This window comes from Petaurus breviceps, unplaced genomic scaffold (genome assembly GCF_028583685.1).
Source record: "Petaurus breviceps papuanus isolate PSGF00001 unplaced genomic scaffold, PetGlider_PUasm1.0 128, whole genome shotgun sequence".
Taxonomy (NCBI): domain Eukaryota; kingdom Metazoa; phylum Chordata; class Mammalia; order Diprotodontia; family Petauridae; genus Petaurus; species Petaurus breviceps.
The window spans coordinates 2518963-2533010 of NW_027185664.1; the positions used below are offsets into that span (position 1 = coordinate 2518963).

Genomic DNA, 14048 nt, shown 5'->3' on the forward strand with positions numbered 1-14048 from the left:
GTCATTTTTCTTTTTCTTTCATATTAACTAATTTGATGGGTGTGAGGGAGTATCTCAGAGCTGTTTTTAATTTGCATTTCCCTAGTTATTAGTGATTTAGATATTTTTTTCACATGACTGCTGAGAGCTTTAATTTCTCCTTCTGAAAAGTTCTTATTTATATTCTTTGTCCATTTATCAACTGGGTAATGACTTTTATTTTTATAAATTTGCTTTAGTTCCCCTATTTATTTGAGAGATGAGACCTTTCTCAGGAAAAAATGTAAAACTATTACCAGTTTCTTGCATTCCTTCTCATTTTGGCTGCATTGATTTTGTTTGTGCAAAAACTTTTAAATTTAATGTAATCGAAATTATCCATTTTTACATCTTGCAATTCTTTCTATCTCTTGTTGGGTATGAACTCTTTACTTATTCATAGATCTCCAGATGAATTTTGTTATTATTTTGTCTAGTTGTATAAAGTTATCCTTTAATAATACCACTCATAGGATTTCTGTCATATTGGTCTCCCTCTATGACCCAGATGATGATAGGACATTGAAGGTACACATGAATGATCTCCCCATATAAGAATATACACAATTTATCCTTGTTTAGTCCCTTGTGATTGCTCACTTATATTCACCTTTTTGTTTTTCTTGGCTACTGTTTGTATTCCAAAATTTCTTCCTTTATCTCTTGTTGATGAAAGTGTTACAAGACAGGGAAAACAAACTCTCACACTGGCCATATCCAAAAATGTGTTCTCTCATGTTCCAAATTTAGTTCATCACTGGTCCTCTGAAATCTTGGTTGGTCGTTGAGTCCTTAAGTTTTTAAAAATTGTTCATTTTTACAATATTGTTTTTATAAATTGCCTTCCTGGTTCTTCTTATTTCATTCTGTATCAGTTCATATGAGGCTTCCCAGGTTTCTCTAAAACTATCCCTTTCATCACTTCTTACAAAACAATAGTACTACTTTTGTTCAGTAATTCTCCCAATTTATGAGTACCTCCTAAGTTTCTAATACTCTTCCACTACAAAAAGTAGCTACAAATATTTTTGTAAATACAGTTTTTCCTCTTTCTTTGATCTCTTTGATTTAGTAATTTCTGGGTTATTGGGTATATATAGTTTAGTAACTTTGGGGTTATAATCCTAAATAAGCTTTCATAGTTCCTGAATGGCTCTATCAATTCATAGATCCACAAAAATGCATCAACGTACCTGTTTTCTTGCAACCCCTCCAACATTTGTCATATTCCTGTTTTGGTCATGTTCTTATATTTAATGGATGTGAGGTAGGAACTCAGACTTACTTTACTTTGCATTTCCTAGTTATTAGGAATTTGGAGCAGTCAGTAAATATTTATTAAGCACCTACAATTTGCTGGGCACTATGCTAAGTGCTGAGAATACAAAAAGAGGCAAAGTCAGCCTCTGCCCTTAAGGAACTTACAATTTAATGGAGGAGACAACAGGCAAATAAATATGTACAAAGAAGCCCTTTACAGGATGAATATGTAAGAATTAAGAGAGAAAAGACACTAGAATTAAAAATGATTGGGAAAACTTCCTGTAGGAGATGAGATTTTAGCTGGGACTTAAAAGGGAATGAGGAAAACCAACCGGTGGAAATAAGGAACAAGAACATTCCAGTCTTAGGAGATAGCCAGAAAAAATGCCTGGAGCCAAGAGATAGATATGCATCTGATTTATGGAAGCAAGAGTTGTTACTGAGTGTTACTGGATCCAAGAGTAAGGTGCAAGTGAGAGGAATGACTTGTTGGACCCCTATTTTATTCTGATCAGCATTTAGGTAGGTGTGATTCCACAGGGGTAATGATTGTTAGCGATGATTAGTGATCCAGTAATATACATTTATACACGAATTACAGATATATTAATACATATTTTACATATATGTTGGGATAATTAGATAAGATAGATTCTTTCTTATAATAAGCCTCAAACTTTAAACTACAGGCTGTAAGTTCACTGTTCACTAACCTGTTATAAAGTTCACTTGCCTAACCTAGAGAATGCTGACTAGAGGACATGTACTCTTTTGGGTAATGAGTGTGTGACCACACTGAGCATGAGTGGGATGTCTTGACTTGACATGGAAAGTCCCCCAACTTTTTTTTTTTTATCTCCAGACCATGCTCTTGCCCAACATGAAGAGGGGCCCATTTTATGATCACTTAGTAGAGATGACCCTTGTCTTGCCCATCCTGTGACCACCCATGCTGATGCATAATTTCTGGCCCTCTTGGAGTGTCATGAGCAAGGTCTATGAACCAATAAGACTTTGTTTTACTTTGCCTCTTCTGTGTTATCTGGGGATCAAGTACTGTAAATGTAAGGCCCTCCCAGATTGTGAGGAAGGTCTGGGGTCCACATCACTGGGGTAGGGGGAGCAGGCCCCTTTAATTAAGTGCTATTGGGTCAGAGCTCTACCTCATTTTTTCTTACTGTAGACTGGGCAATTGTGGACCCTGTATGAGAAGACTGGAAAGGTAGGAGGGGGCTAGATTATGATGAGCTTTGAATGCCAAACAAGATTTTGCATTTGATCCTCGAGGTAAGAGGAAGTCCCTAGAGTTTATCTCAGAGACAAGAATTGGTTTCAGTCTGTTCTGACACCTGCTGATGGTGGTTCTGGATATAGTAGATACCAGGTGACCACTCCCCTACTGATACTAGCAACTTCCTTGGGAATTTCAAACTCACTTCGCTGTATCTCAGATATGGGTGATTTTTGTCTTTCTGTCCTCCAAGTTCAAGCTCATTCCAAGGCTGTGAATGCATTTTTTTCTTAGTTGTCTCTCATACAATGAATAGAGCATGTTGATCAATTGTGTAGAAGAGAAGTGCAGTCCATATTCTCCATTTTTATCATTACTACTTTGCAGGGTTCTGTGAGTCCAGGTGGAATATGCAAATGGTAATGAGTTCATGCTCACTCCTTTCAGTATCCAAGCCAACTTTCCCTAGACCTATCTTCATTTCTCAGCATTGATTCTTAGGCCTTACCATCTGCATCACCCACAAAATATTCTCCTCATTGTCACCTCTAAATTGAGCGTGGTTATCTTCACAGTTTTAAAGTGATGATGATGGTGGTGGTGGTGGTGATAGCTAACATTTATATCATGCTTTTACTATGTGCCAGGAACTACACGGTGCTTTACAATTTTTAACTCATTTGATATGCAGGAAAGTAGTTCTGACTGTCTGTTTTTCTTCTCATGATATTCCTGTGTCTATTAAGGTTTCAATTCCTTGTCTCTTTAGCTTTTCAAGAACAGTTTTACCCATGAGCCCACTTTCATTATATTTTCTTCAGCTTACACTATATCTTTTTTAAAAAATTCTAATTTATTTTCTCTTCTGAACTCTCTCCATCCCATCTCCCCTCCTCCACCCATTGAGAAAGAAAGAAAATATACAAATATGTGTAATCAAGAAAAGCAAATCAACACATTGACCATGTTTTTAAAAAAGTCTTAATATGAATTCTGAGGACATCATCTCCATCAGGAGGTGGATAGCATGTTTCATCGTAAGTCCTCTCAGATTGAGATTGGTCATTAAATGTATACTATATCTTTAGAGTCATTCCCCTGCATGGTTTCTGTGGCCTGAACGTAAGAAAATGTCTTTGAGATAGTTAAAGTTAAGGTTCTATAATGTAGGCTATTGTATGGACCCTCTTCCAATTGATCGAATACTTTTTTTCCTCTATCAATTCATCACTGTTTTTTTTTTTTTAACAGTCTATACTAATACAGCCTTTACTGATATCCTCAAGTCAATCCAAACCCAGAATCCTTTGGTACTCAGGTCTGTTTGTTCATATCTGGTCTTTAAGAGGGTACCACTTCTCTTGCTACCAGTCTTGATAAGCAGTTGCCCATTTACAACATTAATTTGTATGACACTTTCCCTTTGTACTGAATGGTATTGCCAGATTCAGAAAACACCACCTCAGTCACTGTACCAGGCTTCTAGAACTCCATGGGTTTTTGTAAGGACATTTCTGATATGGGAATTCCAAATTTCTTATGCTTAGATTCCTCAGGTTTTCAACTGTAGAATCTCTGATACTTTCCAACAAATCTTTATCTTTTTCCTTGTCACATACCTGCCAGTCCTGTAGCAGTTCTATAACTTGTTTGGCCTCTACTGAGTCTTCCAAGGAGGGCAAGGTTCCTTTCTTCAGAAGTTCCTATCTTGGGCCTAGTATTGCTACCAGCAATGAAGCCTCATACCTGCCAATAAGTGAGGCTTCTCCATCATTCACCTGATGGGCAGTAAGTGGTTTTCTGCATGCCACAGTGAAACTAGCCCAGTCCTAGCGTGCAGGTGAGCCATCTCTGCACTGAGGGCCTTTCTCAGAGGCAAGCTGTTTCTTTCTGATGTAATGGATCTGGCTGTGGTCCTTCCCATAGGTGTTTCTCTTTATGGTTTAGTCAAACCAGACTTCTTTTTTATCCCAGGTAAAGCTTTCATTCCTGGCAATAGAGAATATGGAATTAGCCTCATTCATAGATAAGCTGTCTGATTCTGATAGGAATAATCTTGTTTCTGTTTCTTCTACATATCAGTCTCCTTCCATAGAGCTATTTCTGCATCTCAGCTGTGGTGCTCTTTTGTCCTTTTATTCACTAATGTTTGTAGCTAGTTGTTTTTTTTTTTTTACAGTATTCTAGTTCAGATGGAGGATTGTGATCTAATTTCCAGGTATTTTCATGATGTGAATTTTGTTAGGGAATTTGAATGGTGACATGAATCTGGTAATTCACAGGAGTCCTTAGTAGATTCTCCTGTCCTAATTCTTCTATAAACTAGTCCTTCAATGCTTTTGCAATTACCTTAGTTTCATATTTAAATCTATGCCAAATATCAATAGTCACTCTTGGACATTAATGCTCAATAAATGATAATGCATTTAATATGCCACATTCATGTTTCCATAATATTGATCATTAATGACCAAATTTGGCCAATTGTAGTATGAAAATGAACTAGTATAATGAATTTTATACCTCAGGGTTGTTATAGAGCAGAACTCAAAGCATTTGACAGGTAGCAATAAAGTAAATTAGCAGCAATGATAGTATAACTATTCCATTTACGTCTCAACAGGCAATGAAATAACACTCAGTATTGCAGCTAGCACCATTAAATGCAACATAGGGGTGTTATAGAATGTGTATAATGGAGGCACCTACATGCAGAGACTGAAAAACCAAAACAGAATTAACAATAAAACAAGTAATCCAAAAATAGAAACGTGATCCAAAACAAAAATCAGTTTTGATGAGGGAGAAAATAAAATAAGACAAAAAAGAAACAAAAGTGTGAATCAAAATTATAAAATTCAACAGAAGACAAATCTTCCTAATAATTGAAAAATTAGTGAGTAAATTAAACTCTAAGCTTGAAGCATACAAGGAAAATTGAAGTGAGGAAAAAGTATTAAAAATAAAAAAATATTAAATACCCAAAATAAAATTGTTATGGTATTGGTATATCCAATATATACCTTGTAACAATAATGCTAGAAAATTCTGCTTAAAAGATACAGGAAAAATTAATTAAAGCAGCATTTAAAATCTCAAACAGAGGAAAACATCCCAAAAGTGGTGGTGGTCATGGATAACTATTGCCTCTCTGGATCCCACCCTAGTATGGGTAGATCCACTGTTTTCCCCTTCAAGCACAACTTTCCCTACAGTTATGTAACAGCAAGCACCCCAAGCACGTCCTCAGAGTTTGCTGCTACCACAGGTTCTTGGATCTGCTTTGTTAAAGGAAAGCAACTCAAAATGGGTTAACAAGCTTACTTTAATCAGTCAGACATATATCTACCTTGTTCAGGGGAAAAAGGTCAGCACTCTAAACTTCAGAATATACAGGCAGAATTATCAAGACAGAAACAGATCAAGTAGACAGATTTCCAAACTGTCCAACCATTACATTCATACCCAGTGAACATCTGAGTTTTCCACATCTGGGTTTTTCAAAGCCGGGGGACTCTCAACAACGGCTTCCCAGAATTCAGATCAAATCACAGAACATTTCTCAAAGTGAGCCCCCAAAACAAAGCTACACATCAGGGCTTATATAGCCTTCTCCTGGCTCAGAGAATGTAACAACCTTATTGACTCACTGGCCAATCAAGAAGTATCTACTGAAAAACAAGCCTCCCTCCCCAGGCTTCAGGTGCATTTTAGCCTAGGGGCAGGGAAGACCTTTAAATTTACTTTAAATTTACATTCCCATTACAAGTTATTACACTGTTTGTCTCCTGTCTTGGCGGAGGGATTTTCTTAAACCTGCAACAGTAATGGAACCATGAGAAGGGCAGATTGTCCAGGACCTTTGTCTTGCTTCCCTTTACCATGCTTCCTCTTTTGAGAACGCTGCTGCCTCAGTTGTCTCCAGGACAGTCTTTAATATAATCGTTTCCTTTCGTTAATAACAGGTATCAATAAAAAATCTTTTGATCTTCAGCTTCTCTCTCCTGTGCACCCAGTGATCTCAGAAATTAGAATCTCGTTTCACTTTGTATAGCTGACCGTTGTCTCCTCCTCAGCTGCCTTTGAGCAAATGGAACACTGTACTAAAGGCCAAAGACAGTTTTAGCTAGTACTAGCTTTTGAAGCCTAAGTGTACAGAAATGGAAAATAGCCTTTGAAGTTGTAACAGTAATAGCTAATTCTATAGCTATTCAGGTTTTGAAAGGTGTTTTGTGTATGTTATCTTATTTGGTCCTCACAACAACCCTGTGTAAGGTAGATGCTTTAATTATCCTCACATTAACAATTATGAAGGACACACAATGAAAAATACTATCTACCCTCACAGAGAGAACTGATGAACTCTGAATGCAAACTGAAATAGAATTTTTCACTTTATTTTTATATATAACATGTAAAATATATGCTATTACATCATACATAAATATATAACATTATCATAGTCTTATTATATACTACATATATCATGTTTTCATGAAAGCTAAGTCATGGTTCAACACGTTTAGGTGGAGAGCTCTTTGCTTCCACACAATTTTGAGGCTATAATTTCTCTTATTTTTTTGTGGTAGCAGCATGTTCTCATGCCCTTGACCATTCCTCTGAACCCTTATACACTCTTCTCAAAAAGTTTTACTCTCTCCTTTTGGACAAAGATTGAAGGGAATATATTTTTCCTCTGGTTCAAGTCATAGAGTTCAGTGGTCTTTGGATCAGAATATGCCGCTGATTTCTTTCCCATCATACAGCTGTCCATCTCATCTATATTCTCAACTCCTTGGGCAAAGGACACATTAGATTATTTTTGCTAATCCATTCTCCTCCATTTCATGGGCGAGTTCATCCTGCTCATGTTCATTGTTGCTCCTGATTCCACTCTTACAAAAAAATAATAAAAGAGAATGAATGTGATCAACGTCAGTAAGCTGTATTTGAAGTGTGCTACACCATTCCCCTGACCTGTTTCCCCCCCTTTATTAGAACATTTCAATTATATGCACATTTTGCACCCTTAGAAAAAGAATTCCAGAATTTTTCCTCCTCTGTATTTTCACCTTACTTCTTCATGGTCTGTGATACCAGCTGATGTAAGCACAATGAACCCAAGTAGAGGGAATGGTAGCATATTATTCTGCCACATTTTCAGAAATGTCAATGAAATATCTAATCTGGGGTTGATTTCTCCATACTTGTTTAATATGCTTGGGAGGTTCACAACAATTTTTCCTTCTATGTGATCATGAATAATCCCCTATGGATAAATATAACCATGCTTCATCATTATAGTTAAGAACTAGACAGTTAAACTTTAGAGCATAGGTTAATGAGAATCTGGCATTTTCCTTACTTTCCTTGCTTTTCCTTTCCTTGCATTTATGATGCTGTTAAGAACATCAGCAAGGACATTCGTGTATACCATGGTGGTAGCACTACACGATGGTGGGAAGAGCTACCCATTCTTTCTTCACCTCGCCCAGATCCTGATCACTTCTTCTTACTCCCTCCCCCCTCACTTTTTTTCATTCTTCCTTTGTGATCTACCCTCCAAAGCTGAAATTTGTTTTCCTTGTGACTTTCACCCACAAAGTGATGGAATTGGATTAGTTGGCTTCGGAGGTCATTAAAGAAACTTTTAAAATATTTCAATTAGCATGGAATTATATTTCTTTCCCTCTGCACCCCCAATTTAAAATTTTAAAAGGGAAAAACAAAGCCTTTTTTGAAAAAAATTGTATAGTCAATTAAAACAAATTCTTGCATTTGCCATGTCTAAAAATGTATGTCTCATTTTGCACCTTGAATCTATCACCTTTCTGTAAGGAGGGGGGGTGGGTAAAATGCTCTATCACAGGACCTCTGGAATCATCATTGGGCACTGCATTGATCAGAGTCCTTTAAAAAAATTTTTTTTATTCATTTTGAATTTAAATACAAGAAAAAAAAATTCCTTAGTGGTGGGGCTCTTTTGACTTAGAAACCTAGAATTTGGCTAACTACTTTCAATTAATTCAATTAAACTATCCCTGAAATGGCCAGATCTCTTAATTCTCATCTTTCTTGAACTCTCTGCTGCATTTGACACTGTAGACCACCTATTATCCTATATCTATATCCCCTTTCTCATCCAAATTCCTGGAAAAAGCTGTCTTTCTTTGATTCTTCTACATTTGCTTCTCAGTCCTTGGCAATATGACTTGCTACCTCATTACTTCAAGTGAAGTGGCTCTCTCCAAAGTTACCAATGATTCCTTACTTGCTAAAATTGATCATATTTTCTCTATCCTCATCCATCTTAACATCTTTGCTATTTTTGACACTACTAAGGGGATGTTCACCAATTGGGAAATGGCTGAACAAGTTGTTGTATATGATCGTGATGGAATACTATTTTGCTATAAGAAAGGATGTGCAGGATGCTCTCAGAAAAATCTGGAAAGACTTATATGAACTAATGCAAAATGAAATGAGCAGAACCAGGAAAACATTGTATATAGTAACAATAATATCATATAATAATCAACTATGAATGACTTAGATGTCCTCAGTAATACAGTGATCCAATACAATTCTGAAGGATTTATGATGAAAAAAAGCTATTCATTTCCAGGCACTACTGACTGCTCTCTCCTCCTAGATTCTCTCATTGCTATTTTTTTCCATGTTCTTTCCTTGATTGTGCTCCTACTGACTGACTGTTCCTTCTCCATATCCTTTTCTGGCTCATCAGCTTCTAAGGGTTTAATTAGCATCTCTATGTAGATGACTCCCAGATCTCCATATCCAACCCAAGGCTGTCTCTTGAGTTTTGGTCCTATATCACAAATTACCTACTGGGCCTTTGAATTGGATGTCCTATAGGCATCCTGAACTCAGTATGTCCAAAACAGAACTCATTATCTTTCCCCCCAAAGTCTCCCCTCCACTAAATGTCCATTATTTCTACTGAGGGCACCTCTATTCTTCCCATCTCCTGGGCTAACCTAAGCGTTATCTTCCTAAACTCCTTACTCCCCCTCATCTCACATGTCCAATCAATTGTCAAAATTTGCTGATTCTACCTTCACAACATCTCTTGCATTCAGCCCCTTCTTTCTACTAACGTAGCCACCCCCTTAATTCGTATCTTCATTGTCCCTCTCTTGCTTAGAAAATTGCAATGGCTTCATAATTTATCTCCTTGACTCAAGTCTCCATCCATCTGATCCTTCTTGAAGCTGCAAAAATGATTTTTCTTCATCACAGATTGGATCATGCCATTGCCTTTTTCTAAGCTCCTCTGGATTCCTATTAACTACAGAGAAAACAAAACTTCTCTGACTTTTAAAGCCCTTTGCCACCTGACCCTAATCTATTTTTCTATTCTCATTATATTGTATTACATTATATCATCATATTATGTTCAGTTAGGTGGGGCAGTAAATATAGTGTCAGACCTGGAGTCAGAAAAACCTGAGTTCAAAATAAGACTCAGATTCTGACTAACTGTGTAAATCTGGACAAGTCACTTAATTGCTATCTTCCTCAGTTTCCTCAACTGCAAAATGGGGGTGATAATAGTGTTATGAGGATCAAATTGATAATATTTGTTAAAAAAAAAGGTGCTTAGAACAGTGGGCAGGTAAATGGCACAAAGGACAGCTAAGTGGCACAGTGGACAGGGTGCTGGGCCTGGAGTCAGGCCGACTCATCTTCCTCTGAGTTCAAATCTCGCCTCAGATACTTACTAACTGTTTGACCCTGGGCAAGTCATTTAACCCTGTTCACCTCAGTATTCTCATCTATAAAATGATCTGGAGAAGGAAATGGCAAACCACTCCAATATCTTTGCCAAGAAAATCCCAAATGGGCTCATGAAGAGTTGGACATGACTGAAACAACTAAATAAACAAACAAAACCAGCAAAAACTTTCCTCCCCTCCCCTCCCTTCCCCTCCATTTCATTATTCCCCTCTTGTACTCTGGAGTTCAGTCACAGTAGCTTTCTTTTTGTCCCTCATAAACATAAATGGCACTTCACTTCTTACCTCTTTACCTTTGGGAGATAACGAAAATTACATTTGTAGGACGCTACCATAAAGTTAGGAGATGACACAGACCAGAGATGGAGAATGGTATAATTCTTCAGGAAATTCAGGATATGGGAGGAGTGGCAGGTAATAACATATTTCACTGCATAATCATTGTGACTTTATGCCAATTTTTTTTTTTTGCAAAAAAGTAGGGTGTGACCATTATATAAAGCTTTAAAAATTGTGCTGGTATCACTTTAAAATAATTTCTTACTAAAGTGTCTTTGGTACAAGATTAGGATGTATGGAATACTCATGAATATAAGTTAAAATTGAATAGTCCAAATTGATGCATACCATTTCTTCATGACAGTTTAGCGAACATTTTTCTGGTCTGAAAAATAAAGTCAGCATATTAGTTGTTATTGATTTGTGCATTATAGTCAAAATATTATACTTAAAATTTACTACAGTGAAGTACAGACTTACAAATTTAGTTTTCAGTGTCTCAAAATTCAGCACCATTATCATTGGTTTCATTATCAGACATGTTGTCCTAAGCGCCACTCATATTGGATGTGTTTACTTCATTGTCACTCTGCCACAATGTGTCATCTTCAGATCCATCTAGTGCATTCAAAATTCCCGTCCTTTTGAAGCTTTTGATGACTGTTTCTAGTGGTATAAAGTCCCAACTCTTAATTACTCATGTACATATCTGTTCCAAGGAAGGGATGTGTAATATTTCCAGCAGTCTGTCAATTATTGTTCACTGTTCACCAAAGGCTCAAATGATCTTTAACTGGTTTGTTTACACATAGACAATGCTGGACTGAGAACTCTAGGCTTGAGGTTTGCAATGTATAAGAGAGAAATTCCTATCCATATAACCACTGGTGAATACATTGCTGCTTTGTTTACCTTTTAAGCAGCATGACAAACATAATTATACCATGTGACAATTACATGATGAAAGGTTATAAACCAGTTTTTGGATTGGAAAAAACCACATAGGGTGTGCTGATCATGCAGTGAAAAATGGCAAGAGGTAAACTGCAATAGATTATGGAAAGCTTTAGGTGCCACACTCAGGAGTGTGGACTTTATTAAGTAGGCAAGAAGGAGACACTGAAGCCACAACCTAGGGTTTTAGGTACTTCGTTGCAAATAGGCAAATATTGAAGTCCAAAAAGATGCTGGTCTTCTGTAGTACTGTATTTTCTAAGGGAAAGAATGATTTGTTTAGACTACAGGACTGCTTGCCCTTGAAGTGGGGTACTAAGGAATCCTCTATTGCCTAGGACCTTTTCTCAAGGTTAAGGATAACAGTCCTCTATTCTCCTCCCAACCTGTCCTTAAAGGTGGCGGGTATTGACGTGCTAATGCTTGGAATACAGGGGGCTATCTCCAGTTATCCTGATTTATATCCTGCCACTGGACTCAGATGGCTCAGGAGGAGAGAGTGAGGCTGGCAACCTTGCACATCCTCCCTCACTTAAATCCAATTCACTTGCAACTCATGGATTCACCTTCCTGATGTCATGGTCCACTTCAAGAATGAAGGACAAACAACAGCTTGGAGTACAAGCCAAACAAGTGAGAATCAGGCTTACTTATCTATGAGAACTGACAGATTCATAATCATTTATATTATTGGTGGTTGGGGCAGAATATATTAATAGGAGAACGTGCCAACTTAATTTTATGTACAAGAACGTTTGGACAGAGAACACACTTAGTCAAGCTCTCATCTCAGTTATCACTGAATGAATCTTTCCTTTTACATCAGATCCTCAACTCTGTCACTCCCTGAACTAGGTCTGACAGCTAATCATTTTCTATTTAAATGATGACATGATTAACATTTTCTCTGGCTCTCATTTAGTTTCTGGATTTTGCCATTTTCAACTATTTTGATAGTCTTTGTCTTCCCCTGTATATTATAGAGGGTTAGCCAGTGTTAATTTAAACAACCACCACAACAAAACACTGTCTATCTTTCCCATTTTTATTCTTTTTTTTCCTATACCCCCCCTTGACCTTCACACACACACACACACACACACACACACACACACAACCTCTATTGAACAGGATTCCTAACCTATTGTAGGGTGTTGGGCCCCTTTGGCAGTCCAGTGAAGCCTATGAACTCCAGAATAATGTATTTAAATGTATAAACTAAAATACAGAGAGATTGCAAAAGCAATTGAAATTCACTTATCAAAATATTTTTTAAAAAAAGGTTTACATGATGCTGAGTAAAATGAGCAGAACCAGGAGAACATTGTACACAGTGACAGCAACATTGTGCAATGACCAGCTTTGATAGACTTAGCTCCTCTCAGCAATGCTATGATCTAAGACAACTCCAAAAGATTAAAGATGGAAAATGCTGTCCACATCCAGAGAAAGAACTATGGAGTCTGAATGCAGATTGAAGCATACTAATTTTCTCTCTTTTTTTTTCTTTCTATGGTTATTTCCTTTGGTTCTGATTCTTCTCTGCAGCCTGACTAATGTGAAAATAAGCTTAATATGATTATACATGTATATCCTTTATCAGATTGGATGCAATCTTGGAGAAGGGAGATTGCAGAGAGGTAGAAAAATTAGAACTCAAAGTCTTATAAAAGTGAATGTTAAAAGCTAAAAATAAATAAAATAATTTCAAAAAAAGTTCATAGACCCTGAGTTAAGACCCCCTGTACTGAAACTTCCATTTATTAGGCATAGTAGATTTATTTATTTTTCACCTTTTATGTGTTGGATACAATACGTTTGTGTGTCTTGCTAACACTAGTCTTTCTTTTTCTCCCTAGCATTGAGCATATTGCCTGCCCCATAATAAGGCACTTACAATGGCTATGGAATGACTGGCAACTTACAGAGGGTGGCTTTCTTCTTCCTACTTCTAGGATCCTTTTCCTCATCACCTCCAGTCTCTCCAAGCACTTATCTTCTGATACAGCACTGTTCTCCTTTGGAACAAGTTAGATATTTTGAATAACTTGAAAAAGTTGGGGAGCTGGTTTCTTAGTTAAGATTTTGTAGACCATTTAAAGATAGATGGCATGTGGAGGTCAGAGGTGCTCTGGTCAGCCAGATAACAAATAGATCCTGCACAGGTGCCTATGTAAACCTTACCAGAGAAGTTCCTGTACATGGTGCCCTTCGATTGCTCAGGTTAGACTTTATTTATTGATGGACTTTCCCCTCTCACTACTTAAGAAACACACTCTAGAAAAGAAGATATTGCAAAGCACACAGCCCATACAGGATGGAAGGAGACTGTTTGGGGATGGCTTTCAAAAAGCGCATTGGACAGACTAGTTTTCTCCTCTTCAGGAACAGTCCTCCAATTTGGATGAGAACTACCTCTTCAGAGATCACGACTAGCCATGAGTGAAGGAAGGAGCCTGTGCTGAACATAGGCAGTCAGGAGGGAAGTCTTTAAGCAAGTGGTACCCTGGAGGCAGAAGAGATTGGATTTAGATGCTGAAGATGAC

At 37.3% G+C, this 14048-nt stretch overlaps 1 long non-coding RNA gene across 1 annotated transcript; it reads right to left on the minus strand.

Moving 5' to 3' along the window:
* Nucleotides 1–6447: 6447 nt before the first annotated feature.
* On the minus strand, nucleotides 6448–13527 carry LOC138172406 (uncharacterized). The gene is made up of 3 exons (XR_011171114.1): nucleotides 13428–13527; nucleotides 10897–10933; nucleotides 6448–7407 (listed from the first exon to the last, which is right to left on the minus strand). It is a non-coding gene; the product is annotated as an uncharacterized lncRNA (long non-coding RNA).
* Nucleotides 13528–14048: the final 521 nt, after the last annotated feature.